Source organism: Mus caroli, unplaced genomic scaffold (assembly GCF_978045245.1).
Source record: "Mus caroli unplaced genomic scaffold, Mus_caroli_1 scaffold_8, whole genome shotgun sequence".
Lineage (NCBI taxonomy): Eukaryota > Metazoa > Chordata > Mammalia > Rodentia > Muridae > Mus > Mus caroli.
The window spans coordinates 32,462,430-32,472,294 of NW_028227263.1; the positions used below are offsets into that span (position 1 = coordinate 32,462,430).

Below are 9,865 nucleotides of genomic sequence, written 5' to 3' on the forward strand. Positions count from 1 at the left end.
ACAAATCCTTGCTGATTTAGGGATCTAAATGTGAGGGAGGAACCTTCTCTCTGGCCACAGCAAGCAAAAGTGATAAAGAACTCAGAATCAGGGCCATCTGTATTTGGATGCCAATGATTCTTCTGGTCTCTAGTTTTGAGTGAGAAGAAATATTTTCAAGGAGGTCTTTAAAGGATTAAATTCTATAACGTCTTCTCAAAAATCAGTATCTTTTAAGACATAGCATGAAGGACAAGCTATGTAAAAGTCACAAGGATAGCAATGTCTAGTGATTTTCTGGATTTGCAGTAGGTTTTCAGTTGTAAAACTGAATTGAGTACCTGGCACCCTAAAATAAGCCTTGTAACCATTAACAATATTAAGAATGCAGCAGAAATAAACATTTGAGACTATATAAACTCAGGGCTTTCATGGTCAAATTATCAGTCATAGTGCTAAAATCTCTAGTACTAAAACCTATTGGTCTCTATATAACTAAGACCCATAATGAAAAGATAGGCAAATTAAAAAAAAAAGTTTCTGTGCATGAATGTGGGTATATGAATGCCATGGCCCATGAGGTCAGGGGAGAACTTTCTAGAGTTGGTTCTCACCTAGATGTGCTGCCCCTGAAAGACCTGCTTCTATCTGCCTCCTGTTGCTTTAGACTTACTGGGATGACAGATGAGAATCAGCCCACCTAGTTTTTTACATGAGTTCCAGAGATCACACTACTCGGGTCACATCTTACACAACAGGTTTTTTTCCTTAAGTCATCTTCGTGGCTCTAGTCAAAGTTATAAAAAAGTATAAAAGACTTAAAAAGATTCAGTGTACTCAGTTACTACACTACTGGGACCACCATGACCATGTTTGGGAAAGCCAATTAACATCTCTGGTTTCTTGCTCAATTCACTGAGAGGCCAGATCACTTATCATCCTGTTTCCTAGTCTTGCACTTGATACTTAGGGAATTATTAACTCCAAAAGGTCACCAAGGTTATCACTTTAAAGCAATTCACCTACTATTTACAATCTATCAATCAATTTATCAAATGTCCCATTATTTGCCAATTTACCTGCTTCCTCTCTCCTGAAGATTCTGCTTATGGAAACGACCTAATATTGATATGACCTAGACTTTAAATACAATCTGCAAGGTTTTAAAATTCACATGTTTCTAAGAAACATATTAAAACCGTTCTTCATTCTAAGGGGAGCATAAGTGCTTATAGGCCTCAGAGTTTCATGATCAATCAATCCCATTGGCCACAAACCCTGAATTACTTTCAACCCACATGTGAGCTTCAAAAAAAAACCAAGGTTATTTTTTCCTCCACAAACTTAGTTGTTTAAGAATAAGTTAAAGAATTTTCTTCTGCTGCAAGGAAAATAAAAGGTATTTATGCATTCTACTACATTCCACTTTCTGTCCATTCAAGCATACACTGCCCTACATCCTGTATACAAAAACACTATACATACACCTATTCCAAAATTTTTTGTTGCTACTTCTATACTATTGAATGGCTTATGGCTAAATATGATGGCATGTACATGTACTCCCAGCACTCTGGAAACTAAGGCAGAAAGTTGGTTAGTCAAGTCAGTACAACCCACGGAGAAAGACCCACCTCAAAACAACAGTTAAACAAAAACCTAGCTATGGCTTACTTTTCCCCAAGAATCCAATTGAGAATCTAATTGGTCTACTTTTTAAGCTAGTATTTGCATGATATGTTTCATAATTTTATAATTCCTATTAAATCACTTACTTAAAGGTAATCATAATATATAAAATAGAGCAGAGTTGAGTTTTCTGCCTAACATTAAAGAATAAATTATTAGCTAAGACTATATAGTTCATGGATGGACAGAGCACTTACCTAACATAAGCAAAGCCCTGGTTTCAATCTCTAGCACTGCACAAAGGGGTAAGGGATAGCAAGCCAGGATCCACAGACCTCAAAGAATTTTTTTTATTAAGCTTTCAAAGGAAAGTTGGGGAACCACTGAACTACAGCTGAGGTTCTGAACATTTTAAGAAGCCACTAAAGTTATACCAAAAATTAAATGTATTGTTTTCTTCTAAAGAGACAAATCTTTATGAAGATGCTCGGAGAGGTTCACAAACCTTCAGAACACCTGAATTCTAGGAAATGTTATTCTTAGAATATTTCATAAAAAGCCATGGTATAAATTCCTTCAAGTCAAAGATATCTCATGAATGTTTACATCCACATCTCTAAGAATTCCATCAAATGCAATAAACTATATATTTCAAAATTCTAAGTTTCTGAAGTAGTTAACACATGTGTATGTACACAAAAGTGAAATAATTTAAAAGCACCAAGTGATTTATACCTAAAAGCTGGTGGTACACATCCACCAGTACTTTAGCCAAAGTGCAACACATGTGTATGTACACAAATGTGAAATAATTTAAAAGCACCAAGTGATTTATACCTAAAAGCTGGTGGTACACATCCACCAGTACTTTAGCCAAAGTGCAGTGCCAAGTGATTTATACCTAAAAGCTGGTGGTACACATCCACCAGTACTTTAGCCAAAGTGCATCGATTATTACATGTTGGCATACAATATTTATACGATACTGGCACTTTTTAATGGAATGTGCCAAATAATCCACCAGGGACAATGATACATTCACAAAACATTGTGCCTTGATTTTCAGTACAACAAATGGCTTTTTCCAAGAACTGAGACAAGATCTTTACTATGTACATAATACCTTATTTGGGTCTAAAAGATAAAAAGACACAGATTAAGATACATTTTATTCTGTAAAGCCAAAGTTAGATTTTTTTATCTGTATGCATAAATACGTTTAAGTTCCTTTACCACCTACTATTACTCCTCTCTCAACCTATCTAAATTCTTAATTTCAAAATAATTCAATTAACTACCCATTTGTAGTGCACAATCCAGCTTAACTACACTGTTTCTAGTACACATATTTAGGCTCCCTCCTAACACTCTACCTGCCCCAGGGCACCTTACTATATCTGATTTCTCTTGCACAATACAATAGAAAGCAGAGTTTCAAAATACACTTATATGAAAAAAAAAAATCCATTCCACTTCAATTAACATGTCAATCAGGCTGTATGGCATTAATTTTTTATTTCTTTAATTTGCTTCGAAATTATGGGGAAAGTGAATGGAGGTACAAGCTATGAAGTAATATAAACAAAAAAATTCATAACTTTTAAAGCTGGTGGAAAATAGAAGGATTCTTAAAATCAGGTCCACGAGTTTTCTCCTTTGTACATTTGTTAAAAATAGAGCTGATTTAGTTTTGCTAAACGCATTTATTTAGACGAAGGTGCCTTTCAATGAAACTCCTCTGTCTCTCTTTCTGTCACTCACACACACACACACACACACACACACACACACACGGACACACACACACACACACGGACACACACTGCCCCCAGACAAGAGGCTGCCTGGAAACTCACTATGTAGCCTAGACTGACCTTGAACTTACAGAGATCCAATGCCTCTGCCTCCCAAGGGCTGAGATCTGGCATTTTATTGTTGTTGTTATTTGTAGTCCTGGGGACTGAACTCTTAAGCCTTACATAAGCTAAGTACTTTTTCTGCCATTAAGCTCTGATGCTAGATTTTCAACAGCTTTTTAAAAATTATATGTACTTTACCAACATGTTTTTATTAGCTCGGATAAGAGATGACATTTATCTATTTCTTTACTAACAATTTAATGAGTATCTGCTAAGATAGCCTGTCTCAGTAACACAAGGAATTCACTCTTTATAATAATTAAGAACATAACCATATCCTTAGGAATCCATGTCAAAAATGACAGGAGAAAAGAAAGGGAGATAAAAAGGGAAAATGAGGTTAAAAAAAAAAAGCAATAATCATTTTTAAAGTTCTCCCTGCCACCGTGACAGAAGAAGAAGCTAAAGCCCAGAAAGGGGAAGTTACTTGCTTACAGTTAAACATGAAATTGCTGACAAGGCCAAAATTAAACCTCAAACCTACTGATTCAAAGTTTGATGTGAATTGTTACATTATGACACATTTTCTATACCGTATTAACTCAAGAGAATGAGCAATAATTTAAAGAAAAGTAAATGAATGTTAAATAAAAAGGGGGAGGCTAGGAAGAAAATGAAGACAAAAAAATTTTAAAAGCATTATACATAAAAACTACATGCAACTCCCATACTTCCTCAATTCTCAGTTATATTTGACTTTAAGATACAGGATCCATTTCTAACATTTTAAAAATACTGAAATGTAGACACATATCTCTAAATCAGGAAAATGTAACATAATCAACCCTGTACAAACTGCTACATATTTAGAGGTAGGATCACAGGCACAAACACCTGAAGCAGGAGTTTAGCATGGTGGCATATACCTTTGGTCTCAGCACTCAGAAAGCAAAAGCAGACTAATTGTGAGTTCAATATCAGCCTGGTCTACCTAGAGAATTCTAAGCCAGCCAGCAGCAACACAGATTATGTTTCAAAGTTGGGGAGCGGGGGCTAAGACCTACCTATCCTTTAAGGTATTAAATAGCTATTAAATACTAGAGGCTATATGACACGTTTTCCAATTACAGATATTAATAAGTAAGTCCTTATCTTTGTGAGTTTAAGAAACAAAACATGGGTTTGGGTTTTTTGGGTTTTTGTTTTCTCTCTCTCTCATACAGACTCTTGCTATGTAACCCAGGCAGCTTCAAACTCAGAATCCTCCTGCCTCTGCCTCCCCAATGCTAGATTACAAGCACATGACACCTTGCCCTGCCAAAGTAAGGACTATATCCTAGTTCTAACACTTAGCTCTCTAACCTATGTTTTCTGAGCCTCGTTCTCATTTGTAAAATGCAGCTTGCACATAAGAAAACAAAAGGTAATTGTGATTATCTATTTAAGGAACATAACAGTGTCCAGATGAAACAGAATTCCCACCCACGTATACTTATTCCACAAGCTTTATATGCCAAATGAAGGTTAAAACTAAATGGATTTATAATATTTCTCCCTCTTCATGTATGAGATTGAACTCATTCTGCACTGACCCTTGGAAAAATTCCTCCTAGTTTGCTTGGGAATAATTACTTGCTAAACAAAGAACTATTTTATTGATATGTCTCTATTTGAATTGGGAATACAAGAGTGAAGTATGTGTGGCATTTGTGTGTGCCATGTGTGTGCATTATACAAGTGTGTCTTCTATATATGAAAGCTAGCGGTTGACATAGGCTATTTCCCCCAATCGCTTCTCTGCTTTATTTTTAAGACAAAGGCTCTGATTAGACTAGCAAGCCTGCGAGCCTCATGGATCCCGATGTCTCTACCTCCTCAATACTGAGATTTCAGCCTTGTAATGCCCCATAGGGTGCCGGAAATCCAAAATGTTTTCATGCTTGCACAGCAAACACTTTACTGAATGAACCATCTAACCAGTCCTAGTGGTGAGCTTTTAACTGTTTAATCAATAAAAATAAATGTAGCACTTTTATACTGTTTACTGAACTGAAACTCTTAGTCCATATCAAACCCAACAAAGGGAGGAATTAAAGAAACTATGTATGGGAAGAAGGAAGGATGTAAGACCAAAAGAAACAGTTAAAAATGGCCCAGTTCTATGAGTGGTTCACAGCTTTCTTTTAACCTTAAGTTCTTTTCTTAATCTCTAAAAAAATAAATGTTCAGAAAAGTCAGGACCCTATCTCTATGATTCAAGGTGCTTTAATAACCTAATACTTCAGATTAAGCAAATGTCATCTTTTAGGATGTACCATTTCAATTCACAACAACTCAGTCATTTCCAATAACAGAACATGCTTTCCAAAATAGCTCACATGGAACAGATGTCAAGTAAGTCCATCTCTGCTCTCACCCCAAGCTACGTAGATCTACGTAGCCCCAACTCTCCCATTTCTGTTGAATAGATGTTATCCCTTAATGATAAAAACAATGATCATTTTTATCTGGAATTTTTTTTCAGTACAAGCATATTAATTACTCAGATCTTCTTTAGTCAAAGACTAAAACATTACAAGGGGCCCTGCTATGATTCCCCCCCCCATGTGACCCTAACTATGACCACACCAAGCATGATTGCTGACCCATATCATGATTGACCTCAATGATCTTGACACTACATTAACATTTCTTTTTTCCTTATTTAACTCAGTGGCTTCTTTTAACCATCTTTCTTCTCAGTCTCTAGGTCTTTCTTTCAAAAAAGTCAGCTCTAGGCTTCTCTAAACAGCATACTCTTCAGTATCTACAAAATCTTTACAAGCAATCTTTATCCTTTACTGACTTTGTTTTGTTTTTCAAGACAACTGTTTCTCTGTAACAGCCCTAATTGTCCTGGGCTTGCTTTGTAGATCACGCTGGCCTCGAACTCAAAGCCCACCTCCTTCTGCCTCCTGCGTGCTGGGATTAAAGGTGTGTGCTGACAATCCCAACATCACCATCCTCTCGCCCCTATCCCTCCTTTACTTCAGTCTTTTCTCTAACAGGCTCAGGTCTGACCTTTGAATTTTCTGGTAAATCATGAATCTCCAGCATTTACCAGTGTCTGTCATCAAGCAAATGTTCAATTCATGTTTACTGTCTGATTCTGCCAAATCCGACTTGCCATGTAATAATAGCTGGTGTGACCTGAGGCAAGTCAAATCTGTCTGAACCTCTCCCTCACCTATGAAATACAATCAAATAATGATACTTGGAAAGCTCAAAACAGCTTCTGGCACAAAGTAGCAACCAATAAATTTCTAACTATCAAAAAAAAAAATTGGGGGGGTGCATATATGCCCCATCTTCAGTCCAACTGTTCTATTCCTTCAAGCCATCACAGGGAGCCACTATTTACCAACCAACCAAGCTGCAGGAAGAAGCTTAACTGATGACTACATATCTAACCATTCCTTCAGACAGATCTGTAATTGGACTTAGAAACTATTTACACTTGTGAGGTTTTTAAATCCACAGTCTGCTTATACTTCATCCAAACTACTGTAATCATTCTTGTGTCTAGTAATAACCCACACACCAACTCCTGGTGCAAATGACCCAAAATTCACCTTTTCCAAAAAACTTGCCCTTCTCTTGAACTGTCTCTCTGCTTACAGGTAACTCAGCCCTTGGGAACTAGATTATACTAAAAGCAAAATGTAATTACAGTAATGTGTTACCCACAAATACCTTCTCTGTCCTAAAGAATGATCCATTAGCTAAAATTCTATGCTGAGCTGGTGAATAAGGAAACATTTATACAACTGCTCTCTTGAATTCTACTCTTCACAGGCCTTTTGTCCTATCTTTAAGCAGAAATTATCTCTCCCATTTAAATCCACTGAAAATGTGGTCCCTTCTTCTAATTCTACCTGTACCCTACAAATAAAAGTTTCAAAGAGGAAAGCAGTTAACAGCAACACACATATACTAATATCTTTCTTAAGTGGAAATATTTTTTGTTTATTTAACTACAAAACTAGTCTCAAAATTGAAAGCAACTGCCCAACAAGCATAAAACAAATTCCACTACATTAAAAAGATTGCTCATTCAGAACTGCACAACTACACTCACACACTATCACTTCTGTTTCTGTAAGACACCTTGCACCATCCTCATGCCATATTACCCATCCATTACCCATACTCAACCAGACTCTTTAAATGTTGCCCTTAGCACTTTTCTTTAAGAATTAAGCAATTTCCCAGTCCAAAAAAAAAAAAAAAAATCAAAGAATACTTAATACCCATTACTTCTAAGAGCTAAGTGTGTGAGAGCTGTGGCTAAACAATCAGATGGATCATCCAGGGGACAGCATAAAGGTGAGATAATGATCAGCCTCAGTAGCTAAGTTGAGTGTTCCGAGCTGTCATCCTGAGATACTCTCTCTCAACTCTGTACTCTCAACTCACTCCACTGTTCACAAAAGATCCCCACCCTTGAGCAAGCACACAGAAATCCACCTTGACTGTTCCTTGTGTACTTTCCAAGAAACCAAATAACGCCTTTTAGTCAGACAGCCTCCATCCACCCCTAATCTAAAATCCACTCTTCGGACACCTTCCGGTTTCTGTGTGTACCTTCTCACACTCCACATGCCCTGTCCCCATTGGTCCAGAGACCTTAACCTTCAAACCCCAAACCAGTTCTCCATCTCTCAGCTGATTTCTCCGCAACGCCATTGATACCTACTTCCCAGAGGCCAATCCCACTCCGGAGCAGGGGCCTCCTCACTGGACGCCCTCTCCAGAGCATCACCCCTTTCCCATCACTTTCTTCCTCTCACTCCCAGGCCGCCACCCTCCTCCGTTAACTCGGGCCCCCACCGTGGCCGCCTCTGCGCGGCCTCCCCCCGCAGACGGAACCCCTGCCTCCCCGGGTTGCAGGCCAGGGGCCTCTACGCTCCCTCGCCGCAGCCCCGGCAGTCGGGAGGGCGGCGGCCCGGCCACGCCGCGCAGGGACAGTCCCAGCAGAGGAGGCGCCCCCGCCTCCAGGCGGCCGCGGCGGGGCGGGGGCGGGGCGGTTCGCAGGCCCCACCTCAGCGCAGCCCGGCCTAGGACTCCCGCAAAACGGCGGCCAAGTGCGGAGGGGCCGCGGCCCAGCCTGCGACAGAGCCCGTGCCGCTCACCTCGACGCGGAAGCTCGGGCCTCGCTCTCCCTTCAGCGATGGCTACGCCGCCGTCGCGCTCTCCTCACTCGCTTTTCACCGCCCCCGACCGGCTGCTGAAGAGCGGACCGACAGCGGTGCGCCCATTGGCTGAGAGCGCTATGGCGTCACGGGTCCCGACCGCGCCTCGGGGTCTGACTGGTTGGCGTGGCGCCTCTTTTCCACGTCTGCTCCTGATTGGCTCTCGCTCACACTCTTCCCCGGAGAACCGCTCACCCTCCACTCTTCTTCAGCCTCCCACCCCAAACCCCCCAGGCCGGACGGCCAATGGGGGAGCGGAGAGAGGCCGGGAAGTGGGCGGCTGGGCGGCGTGGTCGGGGAAAGCGCAGCCAATGGACGCGCGCCGCACATCCCCGCTCAGCAGCGCCGCCCCCGGCCGCCCGCTTCTCGGAGGGTCGCGCCCTGGGCCACGCCCGACTACCCTGGTGCGGGAGCCCAGCCCACGCAAAAGGTGCGGGGAAAAGTGGCAGACGTGAGAGCCCGCCCCGCAGCCATCGCAGTGTGCTTGAGTACTGCCAACGTGCACCCTGGCGCTCCCCAGATGGGGCCGACTACCTTTGATCTTAGCTGAGGGTGAGGATCCTCCCTGACAACTGCCAGCTTGGTTCCTTCGGAATGTGGAGCCAGCACTGGATGGACCTTCTGAAGGGCCCATCGGGAGGACTGGAGGCCGCGTCCATCCTCCCCGCGAGACTGTCCACCTAGTCAGTCCTTCCTCCTCCAAGACAATCCCGTGCAAGATGTAGGGACAGTGAGAGAAGTTTCAGCGTTGGGAGGTGGGGCGTGTGCTGAGGCTAGGGTGCACGGGAACTTGCTGAGTGTCGCGAGCTAGAAGGTAGATACGCGCGTAGTTAGTATAACAAGTTTTATTTAGTTATGCTTTGGGTCATCACACAATATAAACACTCTAAATTCCTAACTACGGTCCTAAGCCTATCCCCCCGAGGCTGCTTACCTATGCGATGTATCTTGGCTGAAGGTCAGGTCCAGTCTCAAACAGAAATTTCTGATTCCAGGGGCAGGATCCTAGAAGAGATTCTCCAGCCACAGGGCAGATCAAAGTGGCATCTCTCCAGATGTGCAGAGCAGAACATTGCTCTTAGTCTCTGCTTACATACTGTCCACTGGGCATCGTGGAGTTAGTTCTAGGACGATCTCTTGTTATCTTTGAGTGAGTGGTGTCACAGA

The 9,865-nt window shown here is 41.5% G+C and overlaps 1 protein-coding gene across 2 annotated transcripts in view; it reads right to left on the reverse strand.

Moving 5' to 3' along the window:
• The window catches only part of Far1 (fatty acyl-CoA reductase 1), a 63,530-nt gene extending 54,791 nt beyond the window's left edge, over positions 1-8,739 (reverse strand). The window contains exon 1 of one of the 2 annotated variants that reach the window (XM_085841390.1): positions 8,639-8,739. The gene's annotated coding sequence lies outside the window, so the exon portion shown is untranslated. Of the gene's footprint in view, positions 1-8,202; positions 8,222-8,638 lie in introns of those variants that run through there. The other variant, XM_085841391.1, reaches the window with a different exon arrangement.
• Positions 8,740-9,865: the final 1,126 nt, after the last annotated feature.